A 15,471-nucleotide genomic window follows, 5' to 3' on the forward strand; every position below is an offset into this window, starting at 1 on the left:
TTGAAAAAGAGAGAGAAGTTGAAACACATGTGGATGAATACTCAGCTGAAAAGGATAACAGGCAGAGAGCTGAGGATGAGGTTGGTAGGGTTCTTAGAACCGTGTTGCAAAGGATTCGGTTTAACTGGACAGGTGAATTTTACAACCCAGAACAAGAGTGAGATTTCATGAAATCATTTGCATTCATCATTCTGATAAATCAAAGATTCTCTGCTCTGACAGCATCTGTGTGGATTTTCTGTAATCACAGAGACGTGTATAAGCATGTTTACTTTCCATCTCCATGTAATTGTCACATTTAATAATTAAAACTGGCTTCTATGGGTTTTTGTTTGTTTGCTTACATATCTAGTGTTTAATGCAATATGAAGCATTATCAGACAGCATTTATTGGGAAGAATCCCATATTTATACTGGTCTGTACCCAGGGTACACAGAAAATAAAAACACATGTTTTCTTATTATGATCCCAACTATAATTTACTTAAGCAAAAGCACTACATGTGTAGTTATAATATTTATAGCAGTTACTGTTGAGCTTTAAATTTATCATCTTAAATGTTTATATGCTGATTATATTGCTTTATATAAGAAAGGCCTAACTCTGAGTACACTCTGTGCCAAAAAGTGCTGACAGGAAACTGCATGCTTTTGCAGAAACGTGCTTTTGCAGCTAGAAAGTGAAGCTGATATATATCAGTTTTAATTAGTTTTTACCAACTGCTTGCTAGGGCAATCCCACGAGTTTGGTGTTTTTGTATTGAACATGATTCCAAGTGCTTTCTATAACACATAGCAGAGGTGCCACAACAAAGACTGAGAAGAGGACAGGAAGAGACGGTGAAAGAGATGCACTCCTTCGCCATTCATGTTAAAGCGTTGCATAGCTTTAATTTTAGAGAGTGTTGCATAACTTTAGTCATTTTTCTACCACAGGTGAAGCCAAGAATTGTGAAGCTCTCTTTTGGCCAAATACCAGAATCTGTAAGAAGAAGAAAAAACAAACAATCAAATAGGTCATTATTAAGAGAACAACAATCTCTTGATGATTATCCACAGTGTCTTTGATAACTCTGAGATACAAACTGTCAAGGATATACACATCCCAGCAAACAATAGCTGTGTTTGACTAAAGCGATTAATAACAAGGACAGAGCTACAATCACTACAGTCAAACATAAAGGGCTTAATCCTGAATCCAAGTCTGAGCTGTGATGCCGTTGGTGCTGAAAGCTGCTCAGATCCTGAAGCTGCACGTTTTGTCTCTCTCTAACCAAACCAGCAGCAAAAGAAGACACATTTCGCTTGACATAAACATTGTCATGAATTCCCTCTTACTTTTGCTGGTTTGCTTCCACCACCATTAAAACACACACAGAAAAACAACACAGCACAGCTCTCTGCCTCTCTCAGTGTACTTTAAGAACACAGTTTCCCATCTCAAATCTCTGTTTTTGGCATTATTCGCTTGCTTGTTATGAAGCAGTCTACCGTTGCTTACAGCCATTTTTTTTTAATGACTTCCGACAAGACAGCCTCATTTCTGCTGTTCAATACCAAATTTTATTTATTTTTTTCTAATTAAGTGAAACTGCAAAATGCTCTGCTGTGTCTCTATTAAAACCTCTTATTAAAACCTCTGAATCACTTCAGCAGCATCAGCCAATGTACATTTGTTGAGTCGTGGTTCTCGTCTGCTTTTGTTCTACTGCAGAATAATATTTTTAAGGTTATCTACTGTAAAAAGCTAGGCCAGGAAAATCTGCTTCATGGTTTTGTGTTTTATCCTCAGTTACTTTGTCACAAAAGCATCTGCTGTGATGCTCACACCTCTGATGAAGTTTCACAAGTGTCAGTACTGATAAATGATCAGAATTATAATGTTTCTGACTCTCTGAGTAAGAATTAAATGGAATCTAATTGGGACCTTGTGAATTGGAATTGAACAGGTTCTAGAAATCAGTGATGATACTCAGCTCCAATACCCACCTATGATATTAGGCTGACGAACGCTGACTGGGTTTCATTTACCAGCTTTTTATGTTCTTCCTGCAGTTTCCTCCCCACATCACTCATCTTAACTTTTTTCCAGTCCTCCTCAGTCTAAACAGAACACACAACAATACAAAGAAAAGCTCAGGTGATTGATCTCTAACACTAGGCATCCCCAGTCTTATTCTTAGCAGTCTAACTTCTCACCATATCTTTGAAGGCCTCTCCATTGTAGTAGCGCTTGGATGCTGGATACTCTATCGTTTTGTCACATAGTTCCAGGAAACTGGAAGCCACCAGATGCAGCTCCTCTCCGTCATAGCCGTACAGCTTTTTGTCCTCACGCGTCATCAGCACAAGCTCGTCACATGGACATGAGGTGCCCTTTACCACACCAATAACCTGCATTTTTACAATCTCGGGAAGGTAGAATTTTCCCCAGGCGTTAACTTCATCATCATCCCCGTTGTATTTGGTGTTCTCAAGCTCTTCTATCCACAGGTCAGCACCACTTGGCTTCTTCAGGTGAACGCACATGCTTTTGTTTTTGGAAACAAAATCTTTCACCCATTTCAGGTACTTTTCACCTGGAAAGAAGCAGACAAGGAAATATGGATGAATGTAGAAGTGTTGGAAAAGACAAATAGCAAGGTTATCCTACAGCAGTTTGTGAAAATGTTGTATCTTGAAATAAGCAGGCAAAATGAGGATCTCACTTATCTCATATGTTCTGACTACCGACTTTCTTCAGTTAAAGGACAAAAAAAGGGCACACTGGAGGCTGACAGAGTGTGCAATGGTGGGAATCATTTTGCAGAACTCACTAAAGTTTGTTTCTCCTGGAACAAGCTTTTTACACTTCGGCAAATGAAAATACTGTGTTAAACTAAAAAAGAGCACCAGACCAAGGTCTACAGTACTAACAGAAAAGCATGCCGTTACCTGTTGCCTGTCGACACAGCTGCTGATCTTCCTCACCAAAAAAATGAGGATCCCTGAAAGGAATAGAAAGGTTATGTTAAAATGAATGACTGTCACGGTGATCATGGGAAGCTCCAAAATATCACAATAGCTACGAAATCACAAAATGCAGTGTGATGTCTGTAAGCACCAAACATGACATCTCTGCAAATTCATCTTGAAACATGTAGGTACCTCACACGTACAGCTGCAGCCATCTCAGCCATTTATCACTGTGGCTGCCAAGTGGCTGCCACTTCACAAGCGCATGGCACAACATAGAAGAGCCACCTCCACAGGACAAGACTCAGCAGTCCATCTGCATCTTAAGGATAAAGGACACTCTTTCGAGGATGCCAATGTTCACATTTTGGACAGAGAGGACAGATGGTTTGAAAGAGGAGTGAAAGAAACATCTATGTCAACTGTGAGCGACCATCTTTGAACAGAGGCGGGGTTTACGACACCAACTCTCTGCCATCTATAATCCAGTTTTGAGATCCTTCCCAGACGCCTTAACGCCCACTCACATCCTGGGCCATCTGACCTCAGGAATTCGCATGATAAGGTGGGGCCAGGTTTCACAATGAACACACCCGAAACTCTGGCTGATTGGGACCCACACCCAGTTTCAAACCTTGGCTCAGGTGATTAGAGGATCATCAGGGGGTCCTTTTGTCCCTCTGTGGGGGGTCACTCCCACTAGGTTTATATCTGGGACTCTCCACCATTTGACCTTAGAACTGAAGAAGCTTCTCGGATGAGAGGTGAAACGTCTTCAAGCAACTTAAAGAATTCCAGACGCTTTTCTTTGCAAGCTCCTTTGACTACGATGACCTGGATGACTGAGAACCTTCACAGACATAAGGTGAATGTGACAAACAAAGCGCCTTCTTGTTCTCTGTGATAATGTAAAGTTATTAATGAAAAAACAAACGAGTAAAAAACGGACTGGAAACATGTCTTCAATCAAAACTCGACAAAAACAAAGAAACAGCCTCACTTCTCTGCGACGCTCCCTAAAAATGACGTTACGTGTTACGTACCAGAGATTTCTATACAGCCCTTTATCAAGCCGAGAGAAAGTGACGCAAAACCCTCCAACTAATAACGACTAGCAGAGAGGCTCAGCTGAGTGTAGTTACCTGGTTTGCAGACGCATACAGACGTTTCCTGTCCTCTCGGACGCAGCTGTGATAGAACATGTGGTGCATTACCGCCACCAACTGGCTTGGAGTGAGGACCGGAAATCGCTCATGCCAAATCAAAAAAAAAAAACATAAAGAAAGATTAAGTGAAGAGTTAAATGAATACATTAAATCAAGAAGAAAAAAACCCACCACCGGACCTATACATCCTCATATCCTTCTGTACAAATGAGTTTGTTTTAGAAACTGAAAAAAGCCACAAAACCTTCACATCTAGAAATCCTTTGCAGTAAAAAGTGTTTTTTGGCAGGTTCCACAGGTTTTGAATCAGTTTTATTCTTTATTCCTGATAATTTTGACAATGAAAAAGAACATGTTCTATAGGGCTTTGGAGTTGACGTCACGCCGCAATGCATTGTGGGAGCGCGACACCATTTTTGAGGTCTACGAATCAAAACAAACACACTGTGTTGGAACGACGATTACAAGATGCTTAAAAGCAGCTCAAAAGAGAACGGACTGTATAGAGACCGATTGCGTCCAGAGGCGAAGCGGCGGTACTTGCAGAAAATAGCGTGCAGTGGAAATGTGGACCCGTATGAAATACGGCCGTGGAGTAGAAACCCTGAAGACGTAGCCTGATATATTTTCGTACCTTATCTGTGGAGTCAGCGCGTACAAGTCGTCATTCAAACAAAGGTAAGTCAGCTCAAGTACTGCGTGTGAAATGCGTTTGATTTCCCTGCAAACATTCACATTAGTGCAGCATAAATTCATGCATGAGGGGAAATTACAGTGAGAACATGTGGAGGCTGTTAGAGGGAGAAGATAGTGAGTTCAGTAGACATTAAAAAGTCCACAGGAGAGATGGTAGCTGATTAAACAAGTGTCATGAGATAATAACAAAATGCAAAGATTGGTGACAGCACTTGGAACCATAAGGCAACAAAAAACTATGTATGTAAAAAAAAAAAAAAAAAAAAAAAAAAAAAAAAAATATATATATATATATATATATATATATATATATATATATATATATATATATATATATATATATATATATACACAGTGGGGCAAAAAAGTATTTAGTCAGCCACCGATTGTGCAAGTTCCCCCACTTAAAATGATGACAGAGGTCAGTAATTTGCACCAGAGGTACACTTCAACTGTGAGAGACAGAATGTGAAAAAATAATCCATGAATCCACATGGTAGGATTTGTAAAGAATTTATCCGTAAATCAGGGTGGAAAATAAGTATTTGGTCACCTCAAACATGGAAAATCTCTGGCTCTCACAGACCTGTAACGTCTTCTGTAAGAAGCTTTTCTGTCCCCCACTCGTTACCTGTATGAATGGCACCTGTTTGAACTCATCATCTGTATAAAAGACACCTGTCCACAGCCTCAAACAGTCAGACTCCAAACTCCGCCATGGCCAAGACCAAAGAGCTCTTGAAGGACACCAGGAAAAGTATTGTAGACCTGCACCAGACTGGGAAGAGTGAATCTACAATAGGCAAGCAGCTTGGTGTGAAGAAATCAACTGTGGGAGCAATCATCAGAAAATGGAAGACATACAAGACCACTGATAATCTCCCACGATCTGGGGCTCCACGCAAGATCTCATCCCGTGGGGTCAAAATGATCATGAGAACGGTGAGCAAAGATCCCAGAACCACACGGGGGGACCTGGTGAATGACCTGCAGAGAGCTGGGACCAAAGTAACAAAGGTCACCATCAGTAACACACTACAACGGCAGGGAATCAAATCCCGCAGTGCCAGACGTGTTCCGCTGCTGAAGCCAGTGCATGTCCAGGCCCGTCTGAAGTTTGCCAGAGAGCACATGGATGATACAGCAGAGGATTGGGAGAATGTCATGTGGTCAGATGAAACCAAAGTAGAACTTTTTGGTATAAACTCAACTCGTCGTGTTCGGAGGAAGAAGAATACTGAGTTGCATCCCAAGAACACCATACCTACTGTGAAGCATGGGGGTGGAAACATCATGCTATGGGGCTGTTTTTCTGCCAAGGGGACAGAACGACTGATCCGTGTTAAGGACAGAATGAATGGGGCCATGTATCGTGAGATTTTGAGCCAAAACCTCCTTCCATCAGTGAGAACTTTGAAGATGAAACGAGGCTGGGTCTTCCAACATGACAATGATCCAAAACACACCGCCCGGGCAACAAAGGAGTGGCTCCGTAAGAAGCATTTGAAAGTCCTGGAGTGGCCTAGCCAGTCTCCAGACCTCAACCCCATAGAAAATCTGTGGCGGGAGTTGAAAGTCCGTGTTGCTCGGCGACAGCCCCAAAACATCACTGCTCTTGAGAAGATCTGCATGGAGGAATGGGCCAAAATACCAGCTACTGTGTGTGCAAACCTGGTAAAGACCTATAGTAAACGTTTGACCTCTGTTATTGCCAACAAAGCTTATGTTACAAAGTATTGAGTTGTATTTTTGTTATTGACCAAATACTTATTTTCCACCCTGATTTACAAATAAATTCTTTACAAATCCTACCATGTGGATTCATGGATTTTTTTTTCACATTCTGTCTCTCACAGTTGAAGTGTACCTCTGGTGCAAATTACTGACCTCTGTCATCATTTTAAGTGGGGGAACTTGCACAATCGGTGGCTGACTAAATACTTTTTTGCCCCACTGTACATGTCGCTCTGGAGTGGATCTCATCTTAAAGGATCCAGCCATTTCAGAACTGCGAAGATCCAGACACATCCTTGATAGTCTTTTACCACCTGCAGCGGACATAATCAAGCACCTTAACCCCGACCTACCAGCAGAGACTTATATTCAACATCTTGATTCTGCTTATGGAATTGTACAGGACGGGGAAGAACTTTATGCAAAGTTCATGGACACGCTGCAGAACTCGGGTGAGAAGCCATCCGGCTACCTACAGCGACTTCAGGTGGCCCTGAGTTTAGCTGTTAAGCAGGGAGGGGTCAAGCAGGGTGAAGTGAACAGGCACCTGCTCAGCCAAATCTGTAGGGGATGTTGGGATAGTAACCTTATCTCTGAGCTCCAGCTGAAGCAGAGAAAATCCAACCCACCTTCTTTTGCAGAACTGTTACTCCTATTAAGAACTGAAGAAGACAGAGAAGCTAGCAAAACTCTGAGGATGAAGCAACATCTGGGAACACCAAGACACAGAGTTGCAGCTCAAGCTCAGTTCGCAGTAGAAGAAGAAAAGGGGGTCTGTGCTGCGTTGTCCACTCTCACCCAGCAGATGGCGGAGATACAAAAGCAACTTGCCGCCTTAACTGCCTCCCAGTCTCACCAGCTCTGTACTCCTGCTCCTAAGCAGCACCAGAAGCAAAGAACGGATACACAGGGGAATATATCACCTAACCCCAAGCCTGGTTTCTGTTTCAGGTGTGGGGAAGATGGACACATTAGACCACAGTGTGAGAACAGACCCAATCCCGCATTGGTCAATACAAAACGCAAACAGTTCAGTGAAAGGAAACCAAAATGGCAGAAGTGGAATTCATCAACTGGACATTTAAACTAGATACCGTTCCTGTAATGGGACGTACAGGAACTGTGCAGGACCCACATTGTCCCGCAAAGGAGGAAAGGAACAAGGAGGAAATTGTTCACTGTGTAGACCTACACACTTGTCTGAAGGCAACCACAATGCTACCTCATGGGTTAGTTGGGTCAAGATGCACAACAGAGGTGACCCTAGCAGGCCATCCACAGAAATGCCTGCTTGATACAGGATCACAGGTTACTACAATATCTGTATCCTTTTACAACAATCATCTTCATGAACAACAAATTCAACCACTCCGTGATCTTCTCCAGGTGGAAGGTGCTGCGGGTCAAACCATTCCATATCTTGGATACATTGAGATTTCTGTCAAGTTCCCCAGAGATTTTGTTGGTGAAGAATATGAAGTAACAACATTGGCTCTAGTTGTTCCGGACGTACACCCTGACGTCCCCGCTACTGTGCTAATTGGGATGAACACCCTGGAACCCCTGTATGAACAGCATCTTAACCAGCATCCGAGCTATCAGCCTAGCACTCATGGGTACAGAGCGGTGTTGAAAACACTACAGCTGTCACACAAGCAGAAGGAGAATGGCAGCATTGGGAATGTGAGGCTACTAAGCAAAGCTCCAGTGCGTGTTCCGGCCGGCCGCACTATTGTCATCCAGGGCTCTGCCAAAGTTTCCACCCCATTGTTTAGCCAGAGTGTTCTCCTACAGCATCCTGCTTCCACCTTACCTGGGGGTTTGTGCGTCAGCAGTTGTCTCATCAACTTCCCAGTTCTTTCTCCATACAAGGTTCCTGTGGTTATTACGAATGAGTTGGAGCAAGATACCTTCATTCCACCTCACAGTGTCATTGCGGATTTGGAAACCTACCACTGTATCTTGTCTGAACACCGCGTGACCCATCTTCCAGTCAGGAACACTATCACCAGCCTGAATTTTGATTTTGGTGATTCCCCACTGTCACCTGAATGGAGGACGCGAGTCATAGGCAAGCTGAATGACATCTCGGAGGTCTTTTCGCATCATGACTTGGATTTTGGATGTACATCAGCTGTCAAACATCATATTCCACTCCATGACAATACACCGCTCAAGCAACGTGCCCGGCCAATCCATCCACAAGATTTCGAAGCTGTCCGCCGTCACCTGCGTGAGCTTCTGGAAGCCGGCATTATAAGGGAATCATCGTCTCCTTTTGCTTCGCCTATCGTGGTGGTCAGGAAGAAGAACGGTGAGGTCCGGCTGTGCATAGACTACCGGAAACTAAACCTTCAAACTATCAAGGATGCATACCCCTTACCTAATTTGGAGGAATCCTTTTCAGCACTCACTGGTTCTAAGTGGTTTTCAGTACTCGACCTGAAGTCCGGTTGCTACCAGATCCAGATGGAGGAGGAAGACAAGGCAAAGACTGCTTTTGTGACTCCTCTTGGGTTCTGGGAGTTTAACCAAATGCCTCAAGGTGTTACCAACGCCCCAAGCACCTTTCAGCGAATGATGGAGCGATGCATGGGGGACCTTCACCTAAAGGAAGTGCTCGTTTTCCTGGATGACTTAATCATCTATTCGGACACTCTTGAGGAAGACGAACGAAGGCTGCTGAGAGTCCTGAACCGGTTGAAGGAATATGGGCTGAAACTGGCACCGGAGAAATGTCGATTCTTCCAAAAGTCTGTAAAGTACTTGGGTCATATTGTCTCTGAGGAAGGAGTTCAAACAGACCCCGAGAAGATAGAGACCATCAAGACATGGCCGGTTCCACAGACTTTGAAACAATTGAGGTCTTTTCTGGGTTTCGCTGGTTATTACCGCCGGTTTATAAAAGACTATTCCGTCATTGCCAAACCCCTCAATGACCTGACTCGTGGATATTCTCCAGTTCAAAGATCAAAGACCCTGAAAGCTCGCAAGACATCCACACACGGGCCAAATCAACCCTTCCGTGAGAGGTGGAATACCAACTGTCAAGTTGCATTTGAGACCCTGATTGAGAAGCTTACAACTGCCCCGGTCCTTGGGTTTGCAGACCCGTCTCGCCCATACATTCTGCACACCGATGCGAGTGTGACCGGACTTGGAGCTGTGTTGTATCAAGAGCAAGAGGAGAAACTCTGGGTTATAGCTTATGCTAGCCGCGGATTGTCGCAGAGTGAGAGCCGTTATGCAGCCCACAAGTTGGAATTCCTCGCCCTTAAGTGGAGTGTGACCGAGAAATTCCAAGATTACCTGTACGGGGCAGATTTTACAGTGGTGACGGACAGTAATCCACTGACCTACGTTTTGACAACAGCTAAACTGGACGCTACTGGACACCGTTGGTTGGCTGCATTGTCAACGTACTCTTTTAAACTTCTGTACAGAGCTGGCAAACAGAATTGTGACACTGATGCGCTTTCGCGGCGACCTTACTCCTGCTCCAATGATGAAGTTTCTAATGACCATGAACTCATTCGTCAGTTCATTTCTCAACACACAGCTGATTCTGATGTCCTCCCAGAAGAGACTGTGAGAGCAATCTGCCAAAGTCATTTGGTCAGAGCCACACGGCCGGGTGACTGCGGTGAGGTTGGCTTCACACTTGTCGAGTCTTTGTCAGTTCAAATGGATACCATCCCTGACAGTTACTGTTCCGAGGACTGTCATCAGCTGCCTGTCGTTTCTACTCTTAACATCAAAGAGAAACAACACTCAGATCCCTGCATTCGAGAGCTTATTCACCAGCTTGAGACGGGGGAGAGGGTTCCACCAACAGCAAGAGCTGAGCTCCCTGAACTTCCGTTCCTGCTCAGAGAATGGTCCAGGTTGGAGCTGGTGGATGGAGTCCTGTACAGGAGGAGACGGGACAATGGAGACCTTTCATACCAGCTTGTCCTTCCAGAGGAGTTGCGACCATCAGTCCTGAAAAGCCTCCATGAGGATATGGGCCATATGGGGATTGAACGTACACTTGACCTTGTCCATACGAGATTCTACTGGCCCAAAATGGCAAAGGATGTTGAGCAGAAGATTAAGACTTGTGGCCGCTGTGTGCGCCGAAAAGCCCTGCCGGAAAAAGCTGCTCCACTTGTCAGCATAAAAACATCTCGACCCCTTGAGCTTTTGTGTATGGATTTTCTTGCTCTTGAGCCTGACACTAGTGGCACTCGTGATATCTTAGTCCTGACGGACCATTTCACTAAATTCGCTGTTGCCATTCCAACACCCAATCAAAAGGCAAGAACTGTGGTGAAGTGTCTATGGGAGAATTATATCATTTATTATGGCATTCCTGAGCGAATCCATACCGACCAAGGGCAAGATTTTGAGTCAAGACTAATAAAAGAATTGTGTGAGTTTGCAGGCATTCAGAAGAGCCGTACAACCCCTTACCATCCGAGGGGAAATCCAGTGGAGCGATTCAACAGGACGTTGCTGGCAATGTTGGGGACCTTGGAGACAAAACAAAAAACAAGGTGGAAAGAGCATGTGAAACCGCTGGTTCACGCCTATAATTGTACCAGGAACGAGGTTACAGGGTTTACTCCTTACAAACTCATGTTCGGTAGAACACCTCGTCTACCTGTGGACCTGGCGTTCAATCTGCCACTGCGGGAATCCAAGCAAAAGAGTCACTCACAGTACATTAAGTCACTCAAATCGAGATTGGAGGAAAGTTTCAGTATTGCCTCCAGTAACGCTACAAAGGCTGCCGACCGAAATAAGAAACGCTTTGACAACCGTGTGATACCATCAGCATTGGAACCAGGTGATCGTGTGCTTGTGAGGAATGTCCGCCTTCGAGGGAAGCATAAACTTTCAGATAAATGGGAGGAAGAAGTTTATGTGGTTGTCCATCGGGCTGGGGACCTCCCGGTCTACAAGGTAAAACCTGAGAACAGCAATGGACCTATGCGGACCCTTCACCGCGACCTCCTCCTTCCATGCGGCTTCCTCACGGGCAGTGAGATTAACTTGGAATTACCAGAGCAATCACTTCCTCATAGACCAAGAACTCGGCAGCAGAACCCGGATTTAAATTCCCTCACAGAACCTCTGGTTGAGGATGAGGACACAGGAAGCTTGGTTTCATTGTATGTTAATCCTCCAACGTTGCACTTCACTGTGGAAAAACAGAATCAATTTCCAGATTCATCTGACGGTGGGAGCCTAGGACCACTGATTTTGGATCCTTCAGTTGAAGTGGAAGTGCAAGGAGAACCAGCCTCTGTGTCCAGTGTTCTTCCTCCAGCAGTGGAGTCTGGTGGTGAGCAATCTGACTCTGATGTGGAAGACATCCTACTTGAACTTGTTGAAAGTCACCCTAAAAACAGAAATGGCTTACCTGAAAACTTACCTGGAAATGGAGACATACTTGTCAACATTCCTGTCGTTGCTGTTGAAGATTCTCCTGAAGAGTCTAGTGTTATTGAGCAGGACACTGACATAAGTGACGGGCTAAGACGTTCACAACGACAAAGAGCACCACCTGATCGACTTCACTATTTCACTCGTGGTAATCCTCTGATTTCCGTGGTCCAAACGATGCTGCATAGTCTTTCCGATGCATTGGGCCATAATGCTAGCCGTCCTTCGTCTGTTCACGTTGTCTAGCGTTTAACATGCGACGGGACGTGCATGGTTAAGGCGGGGAGGATGTAACCCACATAAAAATAAAAAGAACTGCGTCTATAACTAAATTGGAATCTTAAATTCCAACCGGAGCGTGTCCGTGAAGGCATCGTGACGCGTCATGACCAATCCTATTCGCGAGGCACTATTATATGCTGATAGGTTTGTATTGTTGATTGTCATTTATGCTTAGAAATATTTACTCATATATGCTTAGAAGTATATAATCATTGGTGGATTGAAAGAATGTCTCATCCTAAAGAGGTCTGTATTAACTCTGTGTAGCTGTAGAAGGGAGTGCATACATTCCTCAGAGTGTCCTTGGTATAAATCACATACTCCCTAGGAGAGTTTATCCTTGATTTATGGTATAGCAAGCACATGTATATCTGTTTAAATATAAGAGCCTTTTGTTAGATGGACCTAGACGTCCTGGCACCAGCTTTGGGGAGTCTTCACAGGGTCACATCTTGACCACACACACACACACACACACACACACACACACACACACAAGCAAGGTACTCTTTGTGTGTATGTAGACGTCATATGTTAATGAACCTATGCATATTCATGTAACCTCAATAAAAGGGCAGCGGTACGGGAGAACGGACGAGAGCAACTGGGGCCAAGCGAAGGAACGGCGTTTGTCCGGTTCTCTCCCGTGCACGAGTAACATGAAGAAATTCGCCTACTTCGTGTCTTGCTTTGCGGTGTAATTATATTGTCTTCAACGTTCCAGCGAATAGGTTTATGCTACAAACCTATCATATGCCTTCGAAACGACGCGGGGGAGAGGCGTTAGCGGATGGAAGCAACAGGTACGTGGGGCGAGCGCTTTTCGCTGTTTACTATCTTGGCTTGGCTTTGAATTAATTGTGGATTGCGTTCAACAGTACTTTGATACCGCCGTGGGTAGATGTGTGGGGGGCTCGTATGTGACATCGCACGTAGTGAATGGTGAGTTGAGTCTGAATGTCTGTTTGTATTTGTAACCTGTATCAGTATGCCAGTGCTATTAGATGATGGGATAGCTAAGGCTGAGGCCTACTACATTACTACTACTCTCACTCTACGTGGCTGTAGTCTTGTTATTAGAGATTGTCATTTATTTTAATTTATTACAATGGTTGTATTTGTTGTATATTGGTATTTTCTCATGAACTTTATTGTGTACACTGGAACTAAAGCTAGCTTGGGAAATTTAGATGAATTTTGCTAATAGTGGTCCTGTGATTATAGTGCAGGCTAGTGGTGCCCTGGAGAGACCACAGCGACACCACTACTTTGGATGGCGAGCTAGGCCCAACGAGCCAGAACCCCAGCTACAACTTTCTGCGGTCTGGTAGGAGGCTGCTGCGGCCTACACTCTCCTCTCTTGGTTTTCAGTCCCCTAAATCTCACTTCCGAGATTTCCGTCTTGGAATCTTAGTGCTGATCATCATACTTCAAATTTCAACCTGTCTAGACTGTCATACGCGTTGGACTTCTATCAATCATGAAATAAACTTTATGGACATTGTTTGCCAGAGGTTGGACGAGGTTGTTGCACCGCTGTGCAGCGGATATTTTACAAGCTTGAATTGTTTTATCTTTTCCCTGTCTGCAGAATTTGTAAATATTGGTATTTGGTAATTGCACTTTATTTTCACTATAAATAATAACTGTAATCACAATATCTGTGGTTGTATGTTTATTGTACTTCACTCACCTCCTAGAGCCGAATCTGATATCTTCTGAATTAGCCCAACTACTCATAACCAACTTAAAATATTTTAGCTTATGTACTTCCTACACTTGTTTCACCCTGCTATAAATAATAAACGACTACTGCAGCTCGGTGTGAGTCCTCTCTGAGCCCTCACCCGTGCAGCACGTTAACCGTCTCCAAGTGTCTCAGTGTTGTTTATTCACCTAACTGTTTGATAACTGTAAATCTCTGACAACAGTTTATTTATACCATCTTCACGTGAACACATTCAAGAACATAACAGATGAAGAAACATTAAAAACTTCCACACTACATGAAGCAAGAAAAATAGTTTATTCCTTTATGTAGAAAAAACAGAAACATCAAACATCTCCAAGACTCTCTTTGAAAGAACTAAAAACCTTTGTTCTCATGGTCCAATCATGAGTGAACTCCCCGATGAAGCCTTGTGTGCTAAAACATGTCAGAGTTTTAAAGGTTAAACATGAGTTTCCAAAACTTTTGCTGGAGAACAATGAACTATTTGACCGAGTTTCAATCATTTACAGACGAGCAAATCCAGGACAGAGAAAAAAGGACAAAACTGACTCAGTAAAACAACAGAAAAGAAGATCCCATGTAGATCTGTATTATGTAGAAGTTCAGCCCAGCAACCAGTTCAGTTCAACACAAGTTTAAATGATTCTATCTGAACTCTGTGGAGCCTGATCTCAAGCTTTTTGAGTCTGACACAGAAACCAGAGGATCTTTCTGTGTCTTCAGATTCACTGTGATCCAGTGATGGGAGTGATTTCAGCCCTGAGTGATCGCGCTGAAGTTTGCACAGAGCAGACAATGAGGTGAATGTTTGGGCACATTGGTAACAGTGAAACAGTTTATTAGTAACGTGGGATCGTTTGTGTCCAGAGTATGAACTGAGATTCCTGAAGCTCTTGTCACACTGGTCACAGCTGTAGTTTCCTTCCATGTGTGTACGTACGTGTGTATTTTGGCTCCATCTCTGGCTGAAAGTTTTTCCACAGATGTCACAGCTGTATGGCTTAATTCCAGAGTGGGTAACTAGATGCCTCTGTAAGCTGCTACTGTGAGTAAAAGCTCTGCCACACTGATCACAGCTGTACGCTTTAACTCCACTGTGGATGAGTTGGTGTTTTTTTAGGGAATCCTTCAAGGAAAAAGACTTTCCACACAAGTCACAGCTGAACGGTCTCTCTCCAGTGTGGATGACCTGATGCTGTTTTAGTTTATCCCTCACAGTAAAACCCTTCCCACACTCGTCACAGCTGTATGGCTTAATTCCAGAGTGGGTAAGTAGATGCCTCTGTAAGCTGCTACTGCGAGTAAAAGTTCTGCCACACTGATCACAGCTGTATGGCTTAATTCCAGAGTGGGTAACTAGATGACTCTGTAAGTGGCTACTGCGAGTAAAAGCTCTGCCACACTGATCACAGCTGTACGCTTTAACTCCACTGTGGATGAGTTGGTGTTTTTTTAGGGAACCCTTCAAGGAAAAAGACT

Source organism: Maylandia zebra, unplaced genomic scaffold, assembly GCF_041146795.1.
Source record: "Maylandia zebra isolate NMK-2024a unplaced genomic scaffold, Mzebra_GT3a scaffold11, whole genome shotgun sequence".
NCBI classification, from domain to species: domain Eukaryota; kingdom Metazoa; phylum Chordata; class Actinopteri; order Cichliformes; family Cichlidae; genus Maylandia; species Maylandia zebra.